Consider the following 18,704-nt stretch of genomic DNA (forward strand, 5'->3'; position numbering starts at 1 on the left):
GTTCTATTGATGTGATGAATTACATTTATTGATTTACATATGTTGAACAAACCTTTCATCCCTGGAATGAACCCCACTTGATCGTGGTGTACTATCTTTTTGATATGTCTTTGTATTAGATTTGCCAGAATTTTATTGAGAATTTTTGCATCTATGTTCATTGTTTATATCTACGTGTGTTCATTAGATGTGTCTTTGCCTGGTTTTGGAATCAGGGTGATATTGGCCTCATAGAATGAGTTTGGAAGTGCTCCCTCTTTTTCTATTTCCTGAAATAAATTGAAAAGTATTGGTATTAGTTCTTCTTTAAAGGTTTTGTAGAACTCAGCTGTGTGTCCATCCAGTCCTGGACTTTTCTTGATTGGTAGGCTTCTGATGGCATCTTCTATTTCATTGCTTGAAATTGATTTGTTTAAGTTGTGTATATTATCCTGGTTCAATTTGGGCAAATCATATGACTCTAGAAATTTGTTGATGCCTTTGATATTTTTCCTTTTATTGGAGAACAAGTTTTCAAAATAATTTCTAATTATCTTCTGTATTTCTGTAGTGTCTATTGTGTTATTTCCTTTTTTAAAATCATGTATATTAGTAATTTGAGTTTTCTGTCTCCTTCTCTTCATTAGCATGGCTAAGGGTCGGTCAATTTTATGTGTCTATTGTGTTATTTCCTTTTTTAAAATCATGTATGTTAGTAATTTGAGTTTTCTGTCTCCTTCTCTTCATTAGCATGGCTAAGGGTCGGTCAATTTTATTTATTTTTTCAAAGAACCAACTTTTAGTTTTGTCTATTTTTTCAATTTTTTTTTGGTTTCGATTTCATTGATTTCAGCTTTGATTTTAATGCCTGTCTTCTGCTCTTAGTGTAAATAAAAATATGGAACGCTTCACGAATTTGCATGTCATACTTGTGCAGGGGTCATGCTAATCTTCTGTGTATCGTTCCAGTTTTAGTATATGTGCTGCTGAAGCAAGCACTGAGAATCTGCATTGTAACACATGGTCAGATGCTGATGCTAGTCTGGGAACTGCATTGAGGAACCCCAGATGACCTTGAGTAACCTTGGAAACAATTAGCTAGAAATACTGGGGACTCCTGAGTGTCACTGTTTGCAGTATTTTTTAGTAGTTCTCACAGGTCCTTAGAGAAACCTCACTATGTCCAAACCCACGCCCATAGCATTCCATTACAGGCACATAAACTGAGGACAGTGACCATGGCTCCTATTATCTATTTACCTCTATATATCTAATTTTAATAACTATTTTAATCATTTAATACTAATAAAGTACAAATAATAGAGTTTTCATGTATCTTTCACCCAACTTCTCCCAATGTTAAAATTTTTCCTTTTCATAGTATTTGATTAAAACTGGGAAGTCGATAATTTAATACTTATTTAATCTTTTTGATTTTTGGGTGTTGGGGTTTGAACAGGGCCTTGCACATACTAGGTACATGTCCTATCTTTTTTTTTTTTTTTTTTTTTTTTTTTAAAGGAGAGCTCAAAGTCAGGAATCAGTTTTAATTACCTTTATCCCTACTTTGGTAATGCCAGGCAGGGTAAGTGCTGGGTTTCTGAGACAGATTTGTTAAGTCTTCTGCAAAGCTTGGTTACCAAGGAGAAGAATCTAGACTGGAACAGTTTCCTATGTTCATTACCCATGCCCTGTGGCTAATCCAGCTTGTCCTTTGGAATTGACTATCTTATGAGGTACTGAAGTTCTCATCACCTGAGATATTCAAGCATGAGCCATAGGAATTCTGTCTCCTGAGAATGGGCTTGGATGAGGTGAGTTCAATTTGGGCAAATCATATAAAGCACTCCCCCAGTGCTTGAAAATCCTGTGTCTCAATTGCTTTGTCAGAGTTTGTAGCTAACAGTGATTAGACTGTGAATCCTGTCATGTTACATGCCAATGTAGTTGCCCAAATGATCACCTTCCTGGGATTTAGTCTAAGTAGTTTGAGAGAGGAGCTGGACCACAGAGTCCTGTGGCATGGCATTTGTGTGTTTTATATCAGAGGCATTGAGAAGTCTTTGTGTGATAGACTGTGGTCTCTGGGAAAGGACAATGGCTGAGCATGACGCTGGATTAGATTGGCCTCTTAACTTCTGCTGCTACAAAATACTGATGCTGCTGAAGTTACTTGGAGAATGTATACCATTGAGTTGTGCCAGTGAGAGGCTTTTAACTATCTGAGGAGCACACCATGTGGAAAACAGAGATAGGATTAGCTGGTGATTTTACTGTATCCCAAAGTAGCTGCCTTAATCCTTCCGGGTCCCAGCATTTCTGCTCTGGGTTTGCCCACTGCTGGTTCTGGCTGAACTCCTTCTCAAGGGAGCAGTAAAGGTAGAAAGGTAAAGGGTATAGGATGCCCCTCTGAATTGCTTGGCAGCTTTTGCTGGAGAGCTTTGGGGTCCTGGGGGTTATTCTGGTTGTTTTTAAAACACAGGGTTCAAAGAATTCACAAATCGCATCTCAGCTATGTGAAGCAAGTGGGGTTAGTAATGGGGAATGATTCAGCTTTGAGATGTGAAGAGGAGTGTGGAGACCAGGCTGCTTCACAGGTGTCTTTGGACTGTGGAGGGGCTTGGTATTTCTGAATGGATTTGGTGGCTTCCACATAACAGGTGGCTCCCTTCCTTTTTCTGCTGCCCCTTGGTAGCATCTGTCAGAATCCCTTGGAGTGTTTCATTACATGTCCTATCAAAAAGCCTGAAAGGCTCCCAGGGGTGGCAAATCTGCCTCTGTAGTGGAGCTGGGTGAGGCCCACTGGGAACATTTATACCTTTCGCCAAGGCAAACTTTGACATTTGAGAGCTTCCTTCAGTTTCCAAAGATATGAAGGCTGTTATTTTAATTCTTCCCCCCACCCCCCCAGTTTTTAAATTGTGAAGGGAAATACTAATGGGATGAAATAACTACAGGGAGTAGAGATGAGAAAATATTAGGAAAAAATAGTTCAGAAGTGGTGTTAAGTGAGAAGCTGAGTTATGAGAACCCACTGATGAAACAGAAATAAAAAGCCCTAATTTAATGATCCAAATATGGGCTCTAATGGAGCTGTTTGTATTGTGTGCTAGGAATGTATCAGAGATCAGTGGACCTTTTTAGATTAGGCCCCTCCCTCTCTGGGTTGCTTAAGAAACGGAGGCTCACCAGGCCAAAAACGTATCTCACTTGTTCTGAGAAGGAGCTGTTAGATTTCAGGTTGGCAACTGAAGACAGAAGAATACGCCCAAATGGCTAGTCCCTGGCATTGGTGGTGGTTGACGGGAGGTGTCTCGACAGAGGTGCTTGTGAAGTGCAGGAGGGGACCCATGACAGTAGCCAGTGCCTGGAGCTGCTGCTCCCTGGCCATGTTCCACCCAGCACAGGGAGGCCAGCTGAAGACAGTGAGTTGTCCACGAGATTGAGAAAAGGTGCAGAATTGAAGCCATCTTTATCGGGATGACTCGGGTCTCGTCTTGTGTAACCACGTCTTATTACACACGGGTCAGGGCCAGTGAATAAAGTGGCAATTGGGGTAAAATCAAGACAATTGGACAAGAAGTCTGAGCCTGCTTAGCAAACTCAGAGGAGCTCTGGGTGGGAAGTGATCCAAGTGGCCAGAAGCACTGCCTAGACATTAGGGAGCAGATAGGATCCTGGTTTTTCTCCTTCACTGCAAACTTGAGCTAGTGATGTAACCCCCCACTCCCACTCTTCCATTTCCTCACCTGTACAGTTGAGATAATGGTAGAACCTACTCAGTAGGATTACTGTAAGGACTAAATAAGGTAGCATGCCTCACGCAATTAGAACTGCACCCAGCACTTAGAGAAGGAAGTTGAAGCTCTTGAGCATTACTGCCAGCCGCGAGGCATTAGGAGACCTGAGCAGTGTGATGTGTCTGCAGGTACTTTTAGGAATAGAGTTCTTAGTTTTCTGACCTTGTTTTGTAGTAAGTTACCAGTGCGCGTGCAACCGGAATTCAGCTGGAGGGAGGAGAAATGGCACAGCCCTGAAATTCTCCAAGCCATGTCTAGTTTTTTGTTTTTAACCTTTTACTGCCTTCAACATTGCTTCTTATTCTAATTTTCCAATGAGTTTTGCAAAGCATTGTTGAGTCATACATCCTTTATCTAAGTCGAAGATGTATGTGATTTTGAAGACCCCATGTGTGACATTGATGACACGCCTCTAACCCTATCCTCACGCTTGACTCCTTTCAAAGGGTCTTTGTGTGCTTTGTCTCATTTAAACCTTACAGTGGTCTCTTTAGGTTCTGTGAATCTTATTTTATAGTCATACGGTGATGACTTCAGAGCCTCTCTGGCTGGTGAGTGACCGAGCTGGGATTTTAACCTTATGAGCTTCGGGGGCTCCTTTCTTCCTGGTGTGGATATAGTGCTCAGCTGCTTTGTCACTTCGGAGTCTCATTCATTCAAATGATTCTGTTCATTGAAGGATGATGTCCCCTCTTTTCTTGCTCTATAGTAAGCCACCCCAAGACTTGAGGGTGTGAAACAACTATTTTGTTTTGCTTGTGGATTCTGTGGGTCATTTAGACCAGACACAAAGGATGGCTTGTCAGTATTACATGACACCAGGAGCCTCTGCTGGGGAGATTCAACCACCAAGCTGGAATCACCCGGGATTCTTCACTCACAATAGTCCTCAAATGTTCTGTTGGCCAGAATACCCACATGTCCTCTCTCAGCATGGTCCCTCTGCTTGGCTGACTTGAACTTCCTTTGGAGCGTGGAAGCTGGATTCCTAGTGGCAGTCCCTAAGAACAGGGTGGAAGTGTACGGTGCCTTTATGATCCAGCCCCAGAGTCACAGAACGTGACTTAGTTATTTGAGGAATCCATAAATTGCCCAAGTTTAAGGGGAAGGCATGTGGACCCCACCACTCAGGGAGGAATGTCAAGGTTGAGTTACAGGAAAGCAGATGACTGCAAGGGAGGAAATACATTTTTATGTTAAAGGAAGAGAAAATGACCTATGTGTTCTAGGCCCAGGGAACCACGGGTAAGGGTCCTGGGTGGAGGGTCGGGTCAGCTTGGAGGACCTGGTGGTGGGTCATTCCTTCACCCACAGGTGTTTGCTCTGTCTGTCTCTGAGTCAGGCAGAGTGAGCAGGGGTACCCAGACATGGTGCTCCAGACGATCCCTTCACATGCAGTCCTCGGACTTTCTAGTAAATTCTCATCCCATTGAAAATTTGACCTCGCTGAAGACCGTTTTTAAGATTTATTTATGTTTAGTGCAGGCCTTACCAAGTTCCATTTACTATCTAAGAAGTGAAAAGTTCATCCCATGTCCTGTCTGGCTTATATTTCAGTCAGATGGGAAGGAAAAAAATCAGCACCCGGAGAAGATGGGTTGTAAAAGTTTATTTTACATTGATGTGAAGTTTATTTTTGGTCCTGGTGTTCTTCATAGGGTGGGTATTTCTTTTAAGCCTGTTAATCGTGTATTTCCTTCTCATTTGCCACTCCCTCCCAGAATAAGCTCTCTCATTTTTGAATCATGTTCATGTTCTCAGAGTGTCTAACTTTAAATAATGGCTGGAGGAGCTCCAATTTAAGTAGAGAGTAAAAATCTGATTGCTTTTTGACCTTTGGGTTAGGATCAAGTGCGGTGTAACAAAGTATCAGTCCCAAGAGTCACCTTTGCTGATTTTTTTTCCCTATTATTCTTTCCTGTTATTCCACATTCATGCAAGTCTCACAGCCAAGGATTGTTACATTAAGATCCAATCTGAAATTAAAACTTAGGGTTTTAAACCAGTGAGCTATAAAGCTCTTGAACTCTCCCTGGGATGTGGTTACCTTTTCCTAAACTTCCTGTGTTGTCTCCTCTTAGCCCCGTAGTTGATTTCTTAGCCTTTGGAAAGTTCCCTGACATTTCTCTGTCATTTCCCATCAGAGGGGGGGATAGGAATTGTGAGCCTCTAAGGTCACCGTCTCTGCAGCTGTGTTCCTTTGCTGCAGAGGGACAGCTCTCCTGGCGGGGCACGCTCGGCCCTTTCCGGTGATGCAGGTCTGAGGTCACATTGGGAAAGTGGGTCCACTTGGGTAGTGGGACCCCAGCAGGATGTGAGCAATTTGGCTCAGACTTCCAGAACTGGAGCACATTCACAGAATCTTCCAGAAGAACCTGCCCTGGAATTGCCTTCTTGGGTCTTTTTGATCTGTGTATAGAGAATATTTTCTTCAAGGCAGTTCCCAGAGGAGACCCTTCAGGTCGAGGCTGATAGAGAGGGTGGGGAACAGCTGTACATAGCTGCATTTCAGTGTTGGACAGCAACAAAAAACATGCATTGGTGAGAATCTTGGTGGGGAGGAAGTTTAGGCAGCCACAGACTGCTTGTCACCTGGGGTGCCCATGCCCCCTGCTACTGGTGTGGCACCACTTCATACACTCCTATTTGGCACAGATCCGAATATCATCCTGCTTGCTGGTGCAGAGCTCTGCCAGGAGCAGCCCCAGATCATTGGCTGGCCACCAGTAGGTGGCTAACAGCATGTTCCTAGATCCATAACTGCTAGAATTTGCTCAGGCTGCATCTTAGTTTGGCTTTCTCTTCCTTTATTTGATGGTCAATAAAGGTAGTAAGAGTTGCAAAAATAACACTGGTGCTGGTGGCTAGTATTTATCAAATGCTGACTACACCCACCTGATCATAGGTCAAGGTTTCAGAATTGAGTTCCAAGGGGGCTAATTTCAGATCATCTGAAAATCTGTCTCAAGAAAATACAGTAGAGTCGAGTCGGAGGCTTCTTTTGGACCGACTGTTCTCAAAAATGATAGAAAGGTCCAGAGTGCCTCAGGGAAAACTCACTGTCCTGCTGCCAGAGCCAGTGGAGCCTCAGGTGGCTTCACTGTGGCCATTATTTGTGTAATGCCTGCCCTGGGTACTGCTGGTCACTGGGGATGCAGAGATGGCCAATCCTCTGTCCTCATCCTCAGGGAAGACACAGCCGACTTTGCCAGCATGTGTCATAACCCTTCTGGTGACTGGCACACAGGACTGGGGGAACACCGGGGAGAAGATGCATTTGGCCTTGGCCTGGAGCAGCCTCCAAACATGTCTCAGTTGATGGTGGTGCCGGAATCCAGGGCCTTGAGCATGAAGTGCTCTACCACCAAGCTACATCCTCAGTCTCTTAGCACCGTTTCATGGAGACGCTCACAACCTTTCTGCAGATGTGCTAAGTATGGAGTCCTGATATTTTCCATTAATAAGAGGAGGCCAAGCTATTGATGAGGAAGTCGCCTCCCAATGTTAAGATCTTGGTTTTGTTTTGAGGGATTTCATTTGCCCCACTGCAAGGGAGGTCGGGAGAGGTCCCACCTGGGGTTGGAGATCAAGATGAGGAGAGAGTAAGGGGGGGACTCCATGAGGTGTGTGGAAATGCTGAGAAAGCCACAGATAAGCACGTGGATCCCGGCCACAATCCCTGTGACAAAAGCACAAATTACAGAATCAAGTCAGCCCCTGTCACAGCTCAGGAACCTGTGCTTCTGGATGGAAATCGTCTAGTCCGACACAGGCTGACGCCTGCCCTTTAGGACCACATCCCGGCTGTCCAGTCCCTAAGCTCTATTTTCTGATGTGATGCGGTGGTCATGGTTTGGGAAGATTAGAGGGATTGAGGGTTACACCCAGAGGGGTCATATGCTTCCCATGGTGCTGCCTGCGACATTGGCTGTGGATGAGGCGAACATTCACGTGCTGTTAGGTAGGCATGGCCGAGCCTTGGCCCCACTGCCTTTCTTCCCATTTCTTCCTGAGGTGAGAGTGTCTTAGGCCTCATTGTTTTAGTTTTCTTGGTTATAAGAGGACTCTGATTGGATCTGCAGTGATTGTAATCCTACAACCCAAGGGATGCTTCTGGCCTCAGCTGAGCCAAGTGTGGTACTCTCCCTTGCAGGTGACAGTGTTGAGAGCAACAGTCCTTTTATGTCCTTGGGCTCTTTGGAGACCCCCAGATGTGACTGCACAAAGCCCAAGGACCAACAGTAGTGCCAGCTATTTCTGCTTTGGGTCTATCAACCAAGTAGATTTTTGCACCCTTTTTCCTTTGTATTTCTCAGATATCCTTAAAAGGCATAAAGAAGTGGCAGGACGGTGACTGGAAAGATAAGTGGCTTCATTGATTTTGGAATAATTAGACTCCCCAATCCCATGAGTGACTTTTCCTGAATTATCTTTTTGTCTCATACTTGATCACATGGTAGTACAAAAGGAGCCATTAACAAAACCTTCCATTTCCACATTTATGGTGAAGCTTTGTAAGTTCTTCCTGCAAAAGATGACTAAGTGCACAGAACATGCAAAAAAGAAGTAGTTCTGTGGAAATGCCCAGTTTTATTTAGTTGAGAGCCATCACTCAGAGTATAAATAGGCCCTAAATGATTTGCATGTTGGTCTTTCTCCCCAAAGGGCTTCACTACTATCTTGCACCATCATCTTTATATTGAATTGGAAAAATCTGGGATTCTTTTCCCCTTGGTCATTATTTACTTTTGTAAAATAATGTAGTTTTAAAGAATTCTGGCTATTTAATCTCAAGCCTAAACATGGTTTCTAGTCAGGAAAAAGATATTCAGTAACATTGGGTATTTTTAGTTCTAGAGAGATTTCCCCCCTGCCTCCAGGGGCGAAGGGGTGGCTGTGGCTACAAGGTACAAGAAATGTTCTGTGGGGGAAGATTCTCTGCCTCCTGTTCCTTTTCCACTAAAAACTCGTGTTCCCTGTGTGGGGGATGGGGGTCAGGGGGCAGGACGTTGGACTTTGGAACTTTTAAGTGTGCTGGTTAGTGTTGTTAAATTTTGGTTCATTGCTGGGAAATTGTGGATGAGCTCATTTCAGAAGGAATTACATATCTTATGAGCCAGCACAGGGCAAGGGGAGGGAAAACTGCCTCCTTTAAAAGGGACTGTGTCCTTAGAGGGACATGGAGTGCCTTGCTGCTTTTTGGTGAGAAACATCAAAGCTGGTCTGCTTGCGATGAGCTTTAAGGAAGGTGGCACCTGTCCTCCTCCAGTCTTGTCTTGGCACCCCTTTAGGGATTTCTTCCTTTTGCCCATCCTGAGGTCTCCTTGGCCTGGCCATACCACAGGGGATCCTCGACCTTGGCCATCTTTGTTACACCTGCTGACTTTGACAGGAGAGACTGTTCTCCTGGGTTTCTGGCCCACTCTTCTGATTTGGCTTTAGATAGCATGAGGAATTTTGCTTGGCATCCTTTAGTCCCTAAAAATAGAGATGAAAGGAAGGTGCCTCCCATCATCCAAAATCTCAGCACACTCAAAACAGTTCCTCCTCCGGCAAGTCCTCCCCTGGCTCTGTGTCCAGGTCCCTGGAGCCTGCAGGGAATAGCCTCATCATGGTGGGAGGGAAGGAAGAAGGAAAAGAGCCCAAGACGTCTCCTCCATATGCTTAAGGCTTGATCATGTGCCATCACACGCTGTCATCCAGGGCAGGAAAGGAGGGGGGGGGCGGCAGAGCTGGGGAGGCCACCATGGTGTATAAACAGTGCGGGGGGGGGGGGGAGGGGCAGTGCAAGAGGTGTGAGTGTGTGTCATTGTCCCCTCCATCAACATTCCATTTCCTGCTCTTCCCAAGAGAAGTTTGAGACCCTGTCCCCTGGTGTCTGGCAGGTACCTCCCTGCTGCCCCAGGGAAGCACTCTCATCCTCTCCATTCCTCTTCTACCCTCTACATGCTGCCGCCAATCTTCTAGGCCAAGAAAAATCCCATGTTGCAGAAAACCCAAATAAGAATTTAAAAAACACAGATGTGTTTCATGCTCCCACAGGAACAGCTGGCACTGATACGGTGTCTGCATGGTCACTGAGGATCCAGGGTCCTTCTCTTTCTGTTCCACCATCCTTAGAAAACGGCATCTAGTCTCAAAGCTAGTCTCCGACCTCGTGGCTCAGTATGGTGGTTGGAGTTTGAGCCATCATACCCAAATTCCAGATAGGGAAGAGAAGGAAGAGAGATTAATACAGGAGTATATCTTCACAGTTTGTCTCCCTTAATGGAACTTGCCTGGCAGCCTTATAGGTTAGTCTCTGCTTACATCGTATTGATCACCTCTTCTTCCCGGGGAAACAGGGAAATATTGCCCTTTAGCCAGGTACTTTGCTGACTAGAATAAAACGGAGTTCAGTGGAGAGTGAAAAAGGGAGATGAATATCGGCCAGGCAAACAGCAGTCTCTGCTATGGTCTAGCGTAGTGGAAGACCTCACGTGTGAACCTTAACATGTCCTGCCAGGAATTCCAGAGACTTGTAGCAGCCCAGGGCATGTAGGACGGCTGGTTCACAGGCCATCTCTTTTGAATGTGTCAGATTCAGCCCCTGCATCCCTTTAGTGCATCTGCCATTATAAGTGCCTTCTTGTTAAGCGTTTTTAAAAACTGACTCCTTCCCAGAAAGCTATTACTTATACTTTTACTTATACTTAATAGATTATTAATGGTCATGGAGTTATCAGTTAAATTAACAGCATCATTCTAGGCCTTGAAATAGAAGCAGTCTTGGTAGATACGAAGTTTTACTACTGAGTCCAGATGTTGGCAAAACAAGATGGTTTTGCCACTAGTCACTGTTAGGGAGAGAGCTTTATTTATTTTAAAAATTGCTTCTTGTCGCACTTCTGTTTGAATTTGAACTAACAACGTGGAAGGGGGATGTGTCTGAGAACACGTGTGTCAGTACTAGGTTCGTGGAAGGGCAGGGAATCCTCCTTGGAAGTCTAGTTATGTAGATTTTTCTTCCACTGCAAGAAAGCTCTGTGGACAGATCCACTCAGGATGGCTGGAAGGAAGGGCTTGCCCTTCTACTGTGGGAAGAGGAAGCTCCAGGACGTCCTCGTGGGTTGTGTCTTTGATGAGCCCTTACCACGTGACTGGCTGACTCACTGTGTCTGCTGGGTCTCCGGAGAGGTGATGTAACCAGGGACTGCAACTTGTAGGGAGAGGGGAAAATCATTGTTGGCCCCCGTCTCTGGCACTGGAAGCGTAACACGGCTCTGGCCAAAAGCAGATGGAGGTTTGCAGCTACGTTTTGTAAATTCTGTTTTAAGCACTGGTTGTAGGCTCTGATGTTTCCTCTTCCTTATTGTCTCTTTCCTCCTTTCTCTTTCTCTTTCCTGTCTCTTCTCCATTTTATTCAGATGTGCTCATGTATGCAGCCATTCTGCTCTCCCTAAAGCAACTCAGGTCTGATCTTTGGAAATGCATGATTGAGGAACCCAGGGGTCTGCCTGCCGTATTTCTGTTTTTGAACCCAGTTCACAAGAACTAAGAAGTCAAGTAGAAAGAACTTGGACTTGGGTGCTTAAACGACATAGATATGCATTCTAGCTTTATCATTACTGGCTGTGAGAGTTTGGTCAAGTTGCTTTACTTCTCTGAATCTCTGAACCTCATTTGTGAACTGACCTTAATTCCTAATTTCAAGGATTGTTACAAAGATTAGATGAAATGAATAAAAATCCAAAGAAATGAAGACCATATTGTGCTGGGCTATATAGGCCATGCTAAGAGGTTGGAATTTATTTAGGTGCTTTGAGAAGCAAGGCAGTGACGTGATATGATGAATTTTTTAAAGAGATCACTCTGGGCTTTATGGAGAACGTGGGTTTGGTGTGGATGAGCAGGAGTGGAAGCAGATAGCTGAACTAGAATATAAGAACCCTGGGCAAGGGGGCTGGACTAGTGTGACCACAGTGGGGACAGAAGGGTCTGGAAAGTGTTTGGAGGTGAGGACTGTAGGAATAGCTGAAATCTTAGACGTGGAAAAGGGACGAAAGAGGACAAGCAAGCGTGAATCCCAGATTTGGCCTTGAGTGTGAAGAGGGGGCAGTGCCTGTTGGACTGTGTTATAGAGGACTGTGCCTGTGAGTGATGCCCCCAAAATATTGGCTGAAGTTCCACTTCTGCTCTTCCTTTGAACCTGTTTTCATCTACCCCATTTAGATAGCAGCTTCCAGAATTGAGTTGGACAGTATTGAGCAAGGAGTGACAGACTCCTGATGGGCATAGGGTCCCCGCTATTCATCCACCTCGTTAACACTTTAGATGGCTCTGGTGCATTAAGAGAAAGAATGAAGTGAAAGGGGGCCAGGGTAGGATCTGCATGGGCTTTAGAATCTGAGCAATCTCCTAAAGATTGCTAGAGTGACATCACTGTAACAGGCAGGTCCAGGACCTCGCGCCCCCGGAATTGCAATTGGACGGATGCATCTCTGGATTTGGAACCTTTTGAAAAACACTGTCCTGGAAGGTTTTCTGGGTGGCCTTACTCTGGTTCTTTTCCTCTTCCTTCTCCTCCTCTTTTTTTTTTTTTTTTTTTAATTAGCTTGGTGGCAGCATCCCCTTCCTGCTCATACTTCAGACTCTGGAAGCAATTAGAGGCGGGTAGCCTCCCTAGGAAGAAACGTGTGTTTTGTGAGCATGCTCCCCAAATCATGGCAAGGGCAGCAAGCGAACACCACAGTGACGATTTCGCAGTCATGTATTGTCGTGGTGTTCTAGTCTAGATAAAAGTCTTTGGCAAATTTGTAGAGAATATTTCAGAGAGGGGAAAAAGGGAGGCCAGAATTTATAGGGTCTAAAAATAGTAGTTCAAGTGCAGCTGTGTTTAGCTTGTCAGGGAACCTGTTGAGTCGGGACAGGCAGGGGATTTTATTTCTCTGGGCCTGAGGTCATTTGTCTTGTTTAAGAAAGGGCAGCAAACATTTCCAAATAGGGATTGATTTTTGAGGGAAGGAAGATGTCTGAATGCATACGGTATTTCTTGTTCTTGTTCTCTCTCTCTCTCTCTCTCCCTCTCTCTCTCTCTCTCTCTCTCTCTCTCTCTCCACTCTCTCTCTCTCTCTCCACTCTCTCTCTCTCTCTCTCCACTCTCCAAGCCTGATTTTTAGGCATGAAAGGAGAGTTTGGCTCTCTCAGTAGAGGAAGTGGGGCTGCCCGGTGGCAGGATTTCGGAGATGCTGGTGGTGTTGCTTATGGATGGCGCATTTGATGACTGCAAGACCAAGCACTGGTGGCAAGAGTCCAACTGTTTGGTCTTGCTGGATTTTGCACAAATCCTTTATTTGATACCAGGGATTGAACTCAAGGGCACTGGACCACTGTGAACCATATTCCCAGCCATATTTTATATTTTATTTAGAGACAGGGTCTCCCTGAGTTGCTTGGCACCTCACTTTTGCTGAGGCTGATTTTGAATCTGAGATCCTTCTGCCACTGGGATTACAGGCGTGCACCACTGTGCCCGGCACAAACGCTTTAAATGGAAGAAGTAAACTCACAGTTGAAGAAATAGCAGTGTGACTTCTCCAAGACTGAGTAGCTGACTTCCATACCTTCGTTCTCCCATTTCTAGTGAGGGATGAGGTCAATGTCTTGCTCCACAACCCACAAAAGGTGTTCAACCTGCTTCTAGTCTAAGCAGCCCTCAGGCCTCAATATAGATGGTCCTCAACCTAGGATAGTTTGACTTATGATTTTGCAACTTTCTTTGGTGCCAAAGCTATATGCATGCAGTAGAAAATCATACTTTGAATTTTAATCTATTCCTGGACTAGTAATGTGTGGAACAACACTGTCTCATGACCCTGGGTAGCCGTGTGATCACCAGGGAGATCCACCATACTCTCAGGTGCACTTGTTGCCAAGCTCTGATGTTTGCTAGGTTAGGTTCACCAGGTACATTTTCAACTTAAGATATCTTCAACTTAACATTGGGTTTACTGGAATAAATTCCCTCTTAAGTCAAAGAGTATCTATACTTAAAAATACTGGCAGGCTGGGGCTGTAAATCAGCAGCAGAGCGCTTGCCTAGCATGTGTGGGGTACTGGGTTCAATCCTCAGCACCACATAAAAAATAAACAAAGGCATTCTGTCCATCTAGAACTACAAAAAAAATCAACAAAAGAATATGGGCATGTCTGAGTTCTTCAGCCAGTAGGATTTCACATCCCCGGCCCTTCTGTAGTTGTTGAAAGTTGGCTGCAGTGATTTCTGTGGATGATGTTGTACCTGAAGGTTCTTGTGTCCATTTGTTTCTAGGCCAGAGGTTGGAAACTGTCCTGCAGGCCGAATCTTGCACACTGTTGTGTTTTGTGGGCCCTGCATGGTATAGGCCTACACAATGGCCAATATTTTAAAAGCTGGGATTTTTTTTTTTTTTTTTTTTTTGATATACCTTGATTTCTGTGTTCTTGTGGGTTCTCTAAGATCCGGTTTAGACTTCTTCCTTCAAGGGACTCAGGTTGCTAAGCATAGGTCCCAGTCTTCCCAAAGGGAGCTTTCGGTCCTTTTGGGAAACAGTCCCTGCACTTCCCTTGAGGACAGTAAGGAAAGGGTCAAATAATTTGTAGCATGTTGAGCACCCAGAAAATACCTGCCTGGGCACAGCGAGCACTGCAGAAGTGTTAGCTGTTCTTGTCACTGTCATTGTGGCCTTAGTGTGATTTCTGTAAGGTTCTGTGGAGGACGTTGTTCCGAAGCCCCATGAAAGACAGGTCTGTTGGATCTCAGTGCCAGGAAACGGTTGTCCTTTTTCTGAGTGACTACCTTATGCTATGACTCTTCTTTATTTACTTATATATTTAATATTTCACCAATCCTTTAACTTAGAAATTAGTCCACATGATACAATATAGAACAAACTGGAAAAGGAAAATTAAGGACAATGTGTAACAAACCACATACAACTTCATAAGCCATAAGAAAATAGCTTAGGCAGATTGAAGAACTCATTCATAGGTTAGTTTATACAATGCTATCACAAACATAAACATGTATATTTTTCTCAACAACAGTTAGAAATCTTAGGTACCAGATGCACTTTTTCTAGCAATTTCTAGCAAAGAAGGAAAGAAGGATGATATGCGAATAGTAATTCAGTTCTGGCAGTTTAATGGAATAGCCAAACAAAGCCCGGAAAAGGCTGATGCATTTTCTGATGCATACGGAAATACAAAGAAATCATTAAATACTGTTACATTCCATGACAAGAGCTATGATTGCGTTGAAAATTTAATCAAGTTTCCATGACTCTTATTTCTATCTTCACCTTCTGGGAAGCTCTGAGGCAGTTCTGTAGTTCAGGGCCAGTAGAGGACACGCACACACATGCTTCCTTGATACCTTGATCTCACACTCTGTCATTTTCTTGCTACTGACCTTTTCCCACTTGCTCACTTTATCAGGGGCATTTTGGTAAGCAGCCTTGAATCGTGTTTGTACGAGGCTGCGTATGAATTAAAAACACAAGCAAAGCATCTGTACCCCTGAGAGAGGAGGGTTATGTCATCACCCCGAGTGGATGTGCGTGCTGGACAGGTCCGCATCTAAACCTGGGACTCACACAGACTCTCCTTCCTGGACACCACTGACCTTTAGCTCTCATATCCTGCTTGGTTCTGTCAACTATGCTCACCTTTCCCCTTTAACCTCGACACCTGGATCCTCTGTTAATGAACTGGGAGGGCTTATTTACCTGGGGGGGGGCTGATGTCAGCTGCGTCTGCCTAACAACAAACCACCTGAAACTGTGGCGCACAGCGAGAAACATTGCCCCTTGGAGACATGGGGTGGTAGTAGCTCCCTGGTGCTTTACCACAGGGGTCTCCCTTTTATACCTGCCCCCTCTTTTGCAAATAGTCCCTTTAGTGACCCTTTCTCAGTCTTTCTGTTTGCAAGAGACATCTGTTTCTGGCTAGGACCCTCATGGATAGAGTAGGTGCTCAATAAGTGCACAGTAGATTATCAGGCCTCCTTGCTTCTCCTTTACTCTGGTCTCTACTTAATGGTCACTTCTAGCCTGAAAACCCCGTGGGATGTCAGATCCGGGATCCCTCCCCCAATGCTTGTCTAGCCAGCATCCCTCTCCCGAGGACCCAGCAGAGGAAATTCATCAGAATCTTTTTCTTTTCCTTCTCTGGAAATTCTGGCACACCCTTTGAGACAATTGGGGCAGGATTCTCTTGGTTGCAACATCTTCCCCATCAACTATGGAAAACTTATGTCCCAGAAGTGATTTCTGCCCTATCGTGTTCCCAGAAGGGGATACAGAAAATGTTTGCAGTTAAATGAAGGCTCAGTATGAGGAACTGTATGTAAAACCCACCAATAATAATCCCCTCACTTAATTTGGGGAAGAAGCTAAACACTGTGGTGCCTGACTCCATAGGACAGTATGTTTATTTTTTTTTTTTAAGCAGGAGAAAAAGGGCCCCCAAATTTTAATGTCTTGAAGGAGTTTGAGAATCCCTGGGGGCATTTCCCAAACTGCCTCCAATGAACATTGTAGTTTGTTAAAAATTCAGATTTCCAGTAATTCAGGTTCCCTGGGCCTGGGTTGGGCCTAGGAATCTGTTTCCAATGTGTGTCCCAGGTAATTCATATTCATCATGTGCAGGAAGCTCTGGGCCTGGCTAGCGATTCTCACACATGTTAATCTGTTGGCTAAGGAGAAATCCACTGATGATAATGGCAGTGAACAAGAGTATATGACACTTACAAAGCCACTGTACAGTTTGCTGAGGCTTTACATGTATTGTCTCGTAACCACGTTTGCCCTTTTGGGGCTGGTTCTTGTCTAACATTGCCAACATTATTTTACCAGAATCAAACGGGAAGAATGGTACTAGCAGAATTTTGTGAAATAGCCAAATTACTACCAGATGCAAAGATACAGAAAATGTCATGCTATAAATATGAAAGCACCAGGCAAACAGCCCACCCTTCAGGAGCCTCTGCATGATTTTTTTTTAAATTTAATTTTTGTTTTAATTAGTTATACACAACAATAGAATGACTTCTTGATAAGATTCGTTCAATTCACTCCATGCCTGGATCATGCAAGAGGTGTTTCTAGAAAGCTCTGAAGAGGGTTTTCTCTGACAGATGGCTCTAGGCAGACATCTCTAGGCAAGGGGAATCTCAGTCAGCTGTGATTTGGAAGGGAGCACCATGTTCCCTCCTAAAAAGGGCACAAGGGCTCTTTGTTACAGGTATGAAACCTCTCTTTAAGAATGCCATGTCTTTTCTGTAGTAGTTCTGCAGAAAACCATGCCTAGAAAATGTATGCTTACTCAGATGCCTGATGGCTTCGCAGACTTTGATATCAAATACATTGTTATTGTATTCTGAGATTTTTTTTCAAACTATTAATTGATGTATTTGGGAAGGCATCATGTTATTGGATTTTAATCGGTTTCTGGGCCGCCTGGGCTTCCTATTGGAGATCATCTGGTTTTTGCTTCTGTGAACCACTGAGGAAATGTCTTGCTGGCAATGCTGAGTTTTCTCGGGGAGTGGACTCTTCTGTTTTTCTGTTGCCCCACACATTCTGTTGTGACATTTCGTTCTCTCATTTTTTTTTTCATTCCCAATCAGCATAATTTTTTTTTTCCGGCCTTTTGCAGGGTCTGTGGCAGTATTGAATAAATACAAGCCCATGGGCTGGGGGATAGGAGCTATGAGGTCCATGTGCTTATTGTTACCACCCTCATCTGTGGTGGTATCCTGGTCTGGATTTTTTAGCACCTCTCTTTTTACCATATATTGCCTTGTTTATCTGCAAAGATACACCTGATATTTATTTTTTAAATTCTCTATTAAAATAGCATTGACTGAGATTCAAATCTCCATTAATGGAGCCACTAAATGTTATATATTCAAAAAATCTCCATTTTCCCAAGGCTGAGATCAGGGCATGGTGTGTGGTTGAGACCCATAGGACCCTGAAACATGCATCTCCAGAACTGAACTTGCACATTTGCCTCCGAACTTACGTTGGGAGGATGCATTGAAGCCCAATTCCTAATCCAGTGATGAATTCCAAGCTTTTGGTTATTGTTTTTCTTCCTGAAAGACAGATGAAGTTTTTCTGCTATGATATTTGAGGTTCAATTCAAGGGCAGTTTTGGATGGATCAGTACTGAATGGGGAGAGATTTTTTTGTTGTTGTTGGGGGATGGGCACTGGGAACTGAACCACAGCTGAGCTACACCCCCAGCCCTTATTTATTTATTTATTTATTCATTCATTCATTCTTTAGATTTTAACACTGGTTCTCACTATGTTCCCCATTCTGGCCTCTAATTTATCATCCTCCCGCCTCAAGCCCCAGAGTCACTGGGATTACAGGCATATACCCCACACCTGGATGGGGAGATTTCTGAGTGCTGCATATCTTATAATGTCCTTTAAAGAACCAAACCAAAACCCACCCATCCATTTACCCCACCCCACTCATGCATCCATTCACCCTCATTCCATAACTCCTACACAATACCTGGCACTGTTTATGTGCTAGGTTCGTTAATATAGTAATAATAATAATAATCACTTATAGTAATAAGTGTGTGTCAGCCAGCCTCCAGTCTTTAAAGCAGTTTTGTGAGCTCAGAATTGTATCTTCCGTTTTATGAGAGAACAACAGCTCACCTGGGCAGGTAAAGTGGAGCAGGCCCGAGACATTTGGTACCAGAGCAGCATCTCCTTCTCTTCCTTTGGTATGTGGTACGTGACTGCTTGTGGCAGGCCAGAGCTGGAACAGGCCTTGCTTGCCATGTCTTCTGTCCCTGGGGGTATCTTCCTGTTGTCAGTGAACGAAATACCCTCCGCTTTCCTTTCTCTGCTTTGCCATTTACAATCACTCAGAAATATGAGCC

The 18,704-nt window shown here is 44.3% G+C and overlaps 1 protein-coding gene and 1 non-coding gene across 2 annotated transcripts in view; one reads left to right on the plus strand and one right to left on the minus strand.

Moving 5' to 3' along the window:
• Itga9 (integrin subunit alpha 9) overlaps positions 1–18,704 on the plus strand; it is a 322,017-nt gene that overhangs the window by 111,730 nt on the left and 191,583 nt on the right. The gene's annotated exons all lie outside the window — the stretch shown is intronic.
• On the minus strand, positions 872–978 carry LOC143384496 (U6 spliceosomal RNA). The gene has a single exon (XR_013089346.1). It is a non-coding gene; the product is annotated as a U6 spliceosomal RNA (small nuclear RNA).

The sequence above is a fragment of the Callospermophilus lateralis genome, chromosome 1, assembly GCF_048772815.1.
Source record: "Callospermophilus lateralis isolate mCalLat2 chromosome 1, mCalLat2.hap1, whole genome shotgun sequence".
In the NCBI taxonomy this organism is placed as follows: Eukaryota; Metazoa; Chordata; class Mammalia; order Rodentia; family Sciuridae; genus Callospermophilus; species Callospermophilus lateralis.